At 35.5% G+C, this 10,203-nt stretch overlaps 1 protein-coding gene across 1 annotated transcript in view; it reads right to left on the bottom strand.

The window, feature by feature from the left end:
- The window catches only part of LOC149897470 (serine protease inhibitor dipetalogastin), a 211,886-nt gene that overhangs the window by 36,049 nt on the left and 165,634 nt on the right, over positions 1-10,203 (bottom strand). The window lies entirely within an intron of this gene.

The raw sequence follows: 10,203 nt of genomic DNA, 5'->3' as shown, positions 1-10,203 counted from the left end.
GTAAGAAATTTTACCAGGAGATAAGGTCTGTCAAAAAAGGATACAAACCAACATCACAAATCTTAGCAGATTCTAACGGTAACCTCGTAACTGATATGCCCACACTAAAAACTATGTGGCAACAATACTTTGAAGGACTCCTGAATTGCCCAGCTCCTCAGCAAAGAGTAGACGCTCCAGCCGAAATACAAGATGAAGAAACAGTTAATCCTCCAACCTTTCAAGAAGTACGGGAAGCCATTTATAAACTGAAAAATTATAAAGCCCCAGGTATTGACAAAATACCAGGGGAATTGTGGAAATACGGCGGCAAGACCACACAAATAAAACTATTTGAACTCATAGGAAAGATCTGGGATCTGGAACGACAACCAAAACAATGGAATACAGGAATCATATGCCCAATCCACAAAAAGGGAAGCCGAAAGGAATGCTGCAACTATAGAGGCATAGCGTTGTTACCATCGGCGTATAAAGTTCTGTCCTACGTGTTGCTACGGAGATTGCAGCCACTAGCAGAAAACATTCTGGGTGATTATCAGTGTGGCTTTAGGCGCAATCGTAGCACAGTAGACCAAATCTTTCTCCTAAAACAATTGATGGAGAAAAAGTGGGAATACGCACAGAGCATTCACACGGTCTTCGTAGATTTTGCTAAGGCGTATGACAGTGTAGATAGACCTGCTTTATATAATATCCTAAGGAACTTTCAGATCCCTCCAAAATTGGTCAGGCTTGTTGAAATGGCTACTCAAGAAAGTAATATAGTAGTAAGAGTTGGAGCTGAATTCACGAATGAGTTTGCTGTCATAAGCGGTCTGAAGCAAGGAGACGCTTTGTCACCTCTACTTTTCAACCTTGCACTCGAACACGTCATTAGAAAAGTCCATAACCTTAATGGTGGAGTAACTTTAAACGGACAGTACAAGGTTATCGGATATGCCGACGATCTCGCAATGGTAGGGGAAACGAAGCAGCAAGTGACGGAGGCTGTAGCATGCCTTAAAGAAGAAGCCGCTAAGATTGGGCTTAGTATTAACGAATCCAAAACGGAGTACCAGCACATGCGCCGTTATAGAAACACGAGACAAAAGCGGGAAGACCTAACTGTTGGAGACACCATTTTTAAGGGCGTAGCTACATTCAAGTATCTTGGATGTCCTGTAACAGACACTAATAGTAGAGAAGAGGAGATCGAACTTCGTGTCCAAAACACTCTTCGGTGTAACGCAGGACTTCATAAGATACTTGGGTCCAAATTATTGAGCAGACGTACAAAGTTTCGAATCTATAAAACCGTGATAAGGCCGATTCTTATGTACGGCTGTGAAACCTGGACGCTCACCCAAAAAGAAGAAAAGAAGCTTCTCGTAACGGAACGCAAAGTACTCCGTAAAATATTGGGCCCGATACCCTTAAACGACGGTAGCTGGAGAATCAGATCAAATAAGGAGCTGGAGGAACTTTTTGCTGCACCAAACATCATAGGCGAGATTAAAGCGCATAGGCTACGATGGTTGGGGCACGTTCTGCGGATGGGAGATGATCGGGCTGCTAAGCGGGTTTACTTGGGGCGCCCCTCAGGCCGCCGGCCGGTTGGCCGTCCTAAGTATCGCTGGGCGGACCAAGTGAATAACGATCTCGTGGCACTGCACAGAAGAGACTGGCAAAACATCGCACTGTGCCGGGATAAGTGGCGTCTTTTGTTGTCGGAGGCCAAGACCCACTTTGGGGTCACTGCGCCAGATAGTAAGTAAGTAAGTAAGTAAGTATATTTTACCATCCTCGTCATTTGGGTTGACTGGTAGAAATCGCTGTCAGTAACAAGCCAGGCTTCTCTGCATTGTTAAATTACTATTAAGTAAGTTTTCAAATATTGCAATGGGAGATACTCATTCATTGAAATAATATTACGGGTGAAAAAACGAACAAAATTTTTTAATATTATGTAAGTATTTAATTTACAAAAGATATGAAATTAAATATATATATAACTAGCGGTCCGCCCCGGCTTCGCCCGTGGTACATATTTACGTTTTCTCTACATAAAAACCATCCTCGTACTTCAAGGAATATAATAAAAAAAGAATTATCGAAATCGGTTCAGCCGTTCTCGAGTTATGCGCTTACCAACACATTTTGCGATTCATTTTTATATATAAAGAAGATAATATAGTACCTATTATGGAAAAAAATATTGTGTAAACTATACATAAATTTTGAATTTTAAACGCTTGATAATTAGTTATCTTTCTTAAATCAGTTCATTTTCACCTTAATAATTATCAGATAAGTAGATAAAACGATAAAAATAGTGCGCGAAAAATGTCTAAAAAATCTCGTTTAAAAATATCGTGACGACTAATTTATTAATATAATCTCGTATTCTTTTTTTGGTTTAATTATGAAGCTCAATATAACATCCAGTTTTAAAATAGGGCAAAGATATCGACGTTTTTAATAAATATACCTATTGATCGAATGAACAGAACTGCATATTTGCTTTCATCATTATAATAAAATTACTCTATCTACTACCGCAATCCCTTTTTTTTATTTTATAGTGGGGAAATCTTCCAAAGATACCCACGGCCCCCGGGGAAGGAGCCGTGGGTTATGTCGGATTCTTACCGACTAAAACCCCACTGTGTTCCGTCGAGCCGCTTTAATGATGGGGCCGCGGGTATTTGTTAGAAATCTTAATCCGCGACCCCCTCGGCGGCAGCCCATCTCCAGGCCAGGCGCAAGCCAAGAACAGGAAAGGCGGTTTGCCTGCTCTTCCCTCCCGTTGGCGGCATGAGCGGAACACGTCTCAAGCCGCCTCACCGCACCGGACGATGGATTACATTCCCCGTTCCACCGCCCGGCGCCCTTCGTCAAGGAGGCACGTTGCGACCGTGTAAAGCGGCTGCAACACGGCGACGACGCCCAATAAGACGTCTGCACCGGATCGGGTCCGCGTGAGGATCCCTCTCGCGCACCCGCTCTGCCTCCTCTTTCTGCGAGATCACGCTCTCCGAGAAAGCGATCACCGCACGCCAGGATCTGTCGCCATCCACCATTGCACGAACAACGGAGGGCTACCGCAATCCCTTCTAATATTATAAATGCGAAAGTAACTCTGTCTGTCTGTCTGTCTTTTACGCTTTCCCGCTTAAACCTCTCAACTGATTTTGATGAAATTTGGCACAGACAATCTTTAGACCAAGAGAAAGAACATAGGCTACCTTTTATTGCGAAAAAACACCACGCGGGCGAAGCCGCGGGCGGAAGCTAGTATTCATATGAGTGATATTCAATTGATTTATGAATTAAGCTATATTTACATTTTGTAATTGTGTCTGAATCCATATAAAACAAAAATATTTTTTTGGGAATGAATATTATAATATTGAATTGTCATTGTTTGATTGGTCAGTTAATAGGTTTTAACTCACATTGATCTTTAATACTATTATTCTAAATGAATACAATCAAAAACACATTCTTAATTTATCTTAAGAGCCCTTTATACTGAAAGTTTAGGCATTTTAGGCACTGAGATGGCTCTCGCCCGCGTTGCGCAGGAGCCGGCGCGGCATGAACTCCGGTGACCTATGAAGGCGGGCGATTATGCCACAGTATAAATAAATCAGTAGTTCGATTTTATTTGCTATCGTAGGAATGTTGTTGATAAATAAATTTACTACTTATCCTATACCATTAAACGAGCAATATTTGCATATTTATATATTTGTTTGTATATATACAGTGTGGAAATTTTCGATGTGCCCTGAATGGAAAGTACTTGAAATACTAGGGATAGCAAATTTTTCTGAAAGGAAACATTCCTTTTTCAAATTTTATTTTATTATTCAAATCGATAGAAACAATATAAAAGATAATTTATTGTTAATTTCTCGTAAAAATTTTTTGGTCTATTTTATACATACATTTAAAGTTTAAAATGAAACTCTCGTTCTGGATACATTAATTTATTTTCTTCTGAAAATATTGGTAATAATAATTAAAAGTAAAACAAATAAAAAAGGCAAAATAATAATTGAATATAAGTATGTAATAAGTAAGTTAGTGTATTCAACCAACTTAAAAAAGTGTGACTATTTTACAACAATTTGAATAATAATCAATTAATGATTTGTATTATTGTATACAATATCGAAGCTTTTTAAGAAATGTATAAAATACTTTTTTATGAATTATTAATTATTATCATACATCATAATATTATGTTACCGGCAATATATTAAACCCTTCTTAGTAAATGTATGTTATTCCGAGAAACGGTCGGAATGAAATAAATTATATTCGTCACATTACCTGTCTTCTTTAAATCTGAACTTTTCCTAAGTAGCAAATGTGGGTGGTTTTTGGGGTAGCGATTAACCAATATGAGGTCAAAACTAAAATCCAAGATGGCGCCGACGAAAATTTGAAATGTTTTCGTCATGGGTGTCATTTTCAAAGAGTTGGAGTAGCTATTAATCAATATGAGGTCAAATCTAAAATCCAAAATGGCGCCGACGAAAATTTGACAAAATTTCGTCACGGGTGTCATTTTCATGGTTTTTGGGGTAGCTATTAACCAATATGAGGTCAAAACTAAAATCCAAGATGGTGTCGACGAAAATTTTACATCTTTACGGCATGAGTTTCATTTTCAAGGTTTTTGAGACAGCTATTTACAAATCCCCAATGTTACCGTCGATAATTTGGTATATTTTTCTTACAACCGTTTACATATTTTTCGAGCAGAATTCAGAAACCTTGAAAATGACACCCGTGACGAAAAGATGTAAAGTTTTCGTCCGCGCCATCTTGAATTTTAGTTTTGACCTCATATTGGTTAATAGCTACCCCAATAACCATGAAAATGACACCCATGACGAAAAGATGTAAAATTTTCGTCGGCGCCATCTTGGATTTTAGTTTTGACCTCATATTGGTTAATAGCTACCCCAAAACCCATGAAAATGACACCCATGACGAAAAGATGTAAAATTTTCGACGGCGCCATCTTGGATTATAGTTTTGACCTCATATTCGTTAATAGCTACCCCAAAAACCATGAAAATGACACCCATGACGAAAAGATGTAAAATTTTCGTCGGCGCCATCTTGGATTTTAGTTTTGACCTCATATTCGTTAATAGCTACCCCAAAAACCATGAAAATGACACCCATGACGAAAAGATGTAAAATTTTCGTCGGCGCCATCTTGGATTTTAGTTTTGACCTCATATTGGTTAATAGCTACCCCAAAAACCATGAAAATGACACCCATGACGAAAAGATGTAAAATTTTCGTCGGCGCCATCTTGGATTATAGTTTTGACCTCATATTCGTTAATTGCTACCCCAAAAACCATGAAAATGACACCCATCACGAAAAAAGTCAAATTTTCGTCGGCGCCATCTTGGATTGTTGTTTCATAAAAAATAATATTTGTCATACTCATTGAATACAGATCAACCAACATCATAATAGTCTTTCTACTAGTACTTCAAAACTTTGCCGCTATTCCTATTCAACAACCCATAAAAAAGAGGATCTCAGGCAAGGTAATTTTTAAAACATAATTTTAAATCACTACATAGTATAAAACAAAGTCGCTTTCACTGTCCCTATGTCCCTTTGTACGCTTAAATCTTTGAAACTACGCAACGGATTTTGATGCGGTTTTAATAGTTCTTTCGATTCCCGGTCGAAGAAAATGAATTTTTGAAAATCTTTGAATGCAGTTCTATTTCTTTTTAAAAATAAAGGAAATTTGCTATCTCCAGTATTTCTAGTACTTTCACCCAGGGCCCATCGAAAATTTCCACACTGTATTTACAAACAAATATTGTTCGTTTAATAGTATAGAATAAGAAGTTAATTTATATTTACAACAATAATCCTAGGATAACTAACAAAATCAAACTACTGATTTATTTATACCGTGACATGCTCGCCGTTTTACTCGCCGCTCGGTTCTAATACGCGAGCGGCGACTGCAACGTGGTCGGGAGCAAAACTAGCACAGGTCATCCCTCGATAACGTCCGGCTGGACTCTGGCTGCACTGACGTGGTGCGCGCGAGTCGCATTTTACGTATTATATTTTATATAGAAAAAAATAAGGGCTAAATTAAAAATCTATCCAAAAATTTCCCTGTAAAACCTGATTAGTAAATGAAATGTAAAATTTTCATAAACATAGCGTTCCCCTAATTCTCATAAAACTGATTATGCTTTTAAAATCGATGTTACTTCTGATTTTTTTTTGATCGAGTCAAATGTTTAATATTGTGTTTTTATCCAAAAAAGTCACTAGATCAAACGTTTATCTGTGCTATATATTTTTTTAGGATTTTAAATATGATGATTTCTATCCAAAAACCATGATTTAGAAACATACATTTCGTAGCATGGCCCCTTAATACGTCGTATCTTCATAATACTAATGCCTGTATTATCTATACATTCAAGTAAATGGATAAAGTAATTAAGACATCGTTACGATAATTTATAAATAAACTTCAATCTGCGCCTATTTCAAAAACAATATTATCTTTTATTATAATCGAAAAGTGCGAAAACAGATAATACTAAAGTGTAGATTGATTTCGATTAATGGATATGACAAATAATAATTTCTGAATTCTTAATCTGTTGCAATGATTAAAATTATCTGGGATAATAATATTTAGGTTTAAACTAAGATACTATTTTAAGCAATATAGGTACTATAATGTACAGTGTACTATTATCAGTTCTAGCTTTCCGCCCGCGGCTTCGCCCGCGTTGTATAAAACCTAAAAAATATAGATAATATACTAAAACCTTCCTCGTGAATCACTCTATCTATTAAAAAAACCCTCATCAAATTCCGTTGCATAGTTTTAAAGATTTAAGTATACATAGGGACATAGGGACAGAGAAAGCGACTTTGTTTTATACTATGTAGTGATATTTCATTTAAATAATTAATATAGTAAAAAAAACTAAACACTCGCTTAATCTCATGAAATTATAACATGTTACAAATATTATGTGTACAAAGTTTGTTCTTTTAAAGTAGGTCAAAAGCGAGTCTAGGAGTCGTTTACTTACAAACATACAGGTGAGGCTAATGAAAGCGTATTTAAAATAATATAAATGAAATTACATAAAAATCTCTCAGCTCCTACAAAAAACGTTAGAAATAAAACATTTACCTACCTAAAGGACATCATTTACAACTGCTACCTATATCAGTAACGAATCTTTCTGACCCTAAATGTACGAAGAAAAATCTCAACCCATAGCACGAGCAATAACCTACTGACAGACAATTGTTATTAGTATTTATGGACCCTCATATATGATGTTTCCTTCCACCAAGGATTGATATGTTTACTACTGCTACAAATTACTAGGGGACACGTAATGATATTATAAACAAGGTGTAGATAGGTTTGGCACTCCGGGAGTGGCACGTTGAATGTGGCTAATTACTAATTAGCCACATTTTAGTTTTGTTGTCTCTATAACGCTCATAATATGTAGTTGAAACATGCCATATTTGACGTAAACGTGTGTGCGTTATTTTTTGAAGATCAAAATATTATGTTGGTAACCTAGGTATCTACACATTTTTACTCATAATTTTATTGAACAGCTTTTTACTTATAATTCGATTGAAGGCAAGGCGTATATAAAATATAAAATAATATTATATATTAAGAAAACTGATGATGCTCTACCGCCTCTGTCAGTAAATGTATTTTACCAATAAAATGTTTAAAGAAAATAGTGCCAATGTTGTGTTTAATGAAAATAACGTGTGATTTGCCTTTTTATCTGATTATCCTAATATTGGAACACGTTTTGTAAAGTGTAATTAATTTAAGTTAGATTAAGTCATTTATCAGAAGTAATTTTAACGATACATAGAAAATCTTAATCTATTTAGTCATCAAAAATGTATTTTTACAATACTAAGATAGAAGAAATATAATAAAAGGTTTATCAATAAAATCACATACCTAGATACTATTTATCAAAAATTCCGATAAATAAGAATAAAATTCTTTATTAATAAAAAATAAAGATAAAAATCCACCAAAAGTTACAGATTATATATTACGACTATGAAGCGAGGTTTTTACAATATCTTATTATTACAGTGACTTTTATAGTAGGTATCTAATTTATAGAGAAGAATCAAAGTCAAACTTAGAAATCTGCTCTACTATCCCACTAAATATAATAATACTATCCCAGTAATTTTTAAATGCAAAAGATCGAAGAAAAACAAAAACAGTGTGTTCCTATGTGCTATACCTATTCCTATCTATTATATATTTTCAGAAGTCCCATACAAGTAGATAATTTTTACCTTACTGATGTAGGAATCTCGTTCTTCAACAGAACTACCCAACTACTAGGAATACTTATTAATACTGCTTTCCTAATCTTAGTTAAATAACTTATGTGAATTAAAAATCTAGTAGGTAGTAGGTAATTAGGTATCATTCAATATGAAGTCATATGGTGTAGAATGGACGAGTGATCTCAGTAAAGGTCGGTTACGCATGAGTAGAAGTGGAATTGAACCTTATAAACAGAGACTACTAGTAATACCATTTAGATTTAGTAATTTAAAAACTCTTGTAAACAGTCGATTAGCTACTGTTCTTATAAAATAGTCTCATTATTTCTATTAGTCATTATTCTACTAACATTATAAACGCAAAAGTTGTTGTTTGTTCCTCCAGGATAACACATCTTTACTAATATTTTAATATTATAATGCTAAAGAGTTTGTTTGAACGCGCTAATCTCAAGAACTACTGGTCCGATTTGAAAAATTATTTCGGTTTTAGATAGCACATTTATCGAGGAAGGCTATATATCATCACGCTAAGAAAAACAGGAGAAGAGCACCAATAAACAATGTTTCAAAATCGGGGATTTTTCTATGTGTGATCTCCGTTTACTACGCGAGTGAAGCCGCGGGTGGAAAGCTAGTACGTATTAAATGTATTATTTCTGACATATCAATTATAAAGCTATAACTTTATCAGAAACTAGCGGTCCGCCCCGGCTTCGCCCGTGGTACATATTTACGTTTTCTCTACATAAAAACCATCCTCTTACTTCAAGGAATATATTAAAAAAAGAATTATCGAAATCGGTTCAGCCGTTCTCGAGTTATGCGCTTACCAACACATTTTGCGATTCATTTTTATATATAAGATACTAGCGGTCCGCCCCGGCTTCGCCCGTGGTGCATATTTACGTTTTCTCTACATAAGAACCATCCTCGTACTTCAAGGAATATAATAAAAAAAGAATTATCGAAATCGGTTCAGCCGTTCTCGAGTTATTCGCTTACCAACACATTTTTATATATAAGATTGTTCTAAAAGATGAATCTTTATCTCAAATACTGTATACGGTAGCAACTGCAGGAACCAATTACGAAATGGCTTCGTCAATTAATGTGCGCAAACCAATTGACCGCTTGTGACGTACAGACAGATGGACTTTGTGTCTAACTATGTTTGAATTGAAGAAGTATTAGATTTACGCAATTATATACTCACTAGATGAAAGGTTTATGGAGCGAAAGATGAATACAGTAATTTTGCCAGCTGGAAATAAAAGGGTGGAAGTAATAATCTATACTAATATTTTGAATCTGAAGAGTTTGTTTGTTTGTTTGAACACACTAATCTCGGGTCTGTTTTGAAAAATTATTTCACTGTTAGATAGTCCATTTATATAGGAAGGCTATAGAATATCATAAGACAAATAGGAGCGTAGGAACGCGGGTAAAACCGCGGGGCACAGCTAGTAACTTATACATCTATGAAACCATACAGTTATTCTAGTATCAAGGTCGAGAAAAACATACAAACTTTTTTTAACTATAAACATTAATTGAAAGTAAAAAAAAAATTTCAAACTTTCTTGCTCTTTTCTCTGCTCTGAAGAAATTGCTTTCCAATCCTGTGGTTTATTACCTACTAGAGGTCCGCCCCGGCTTCGCCCGTGGTACATAAATAACCACGGGCGAAGCGAAATCGCAATAAAAGGTAGCCTATGTCCTTTCTCGGGTATCAAAATATCTCCATACCAAATTTCATGAAAATTGGTTCAGTAGTTTAGGTGTAATTGAGTAACAGACAGACAGACAGAGTTACTTTCGCATTTATAATATTAGTATAGATTATA

Source organism: Colias eurytheme, chromosome 25, assembly GCF_061535395.1.
Source record: "Colias eurytheme isolate Ceu_HAF_F1 chromosome 25, ilColEury1 Martin Lab GWU primary, whole genome shotgun sequence".
Classification (NCBI taxonomy): domain Eukaryota; kingdom Metazoa; phylum Arthropoda; class Insecta; order Lepidoptera; family Pieridae; genus Colias; species Colias eurytheme.
This window is presented reverse-complemented; position numbering and strand designations above follow the sequence as displayed.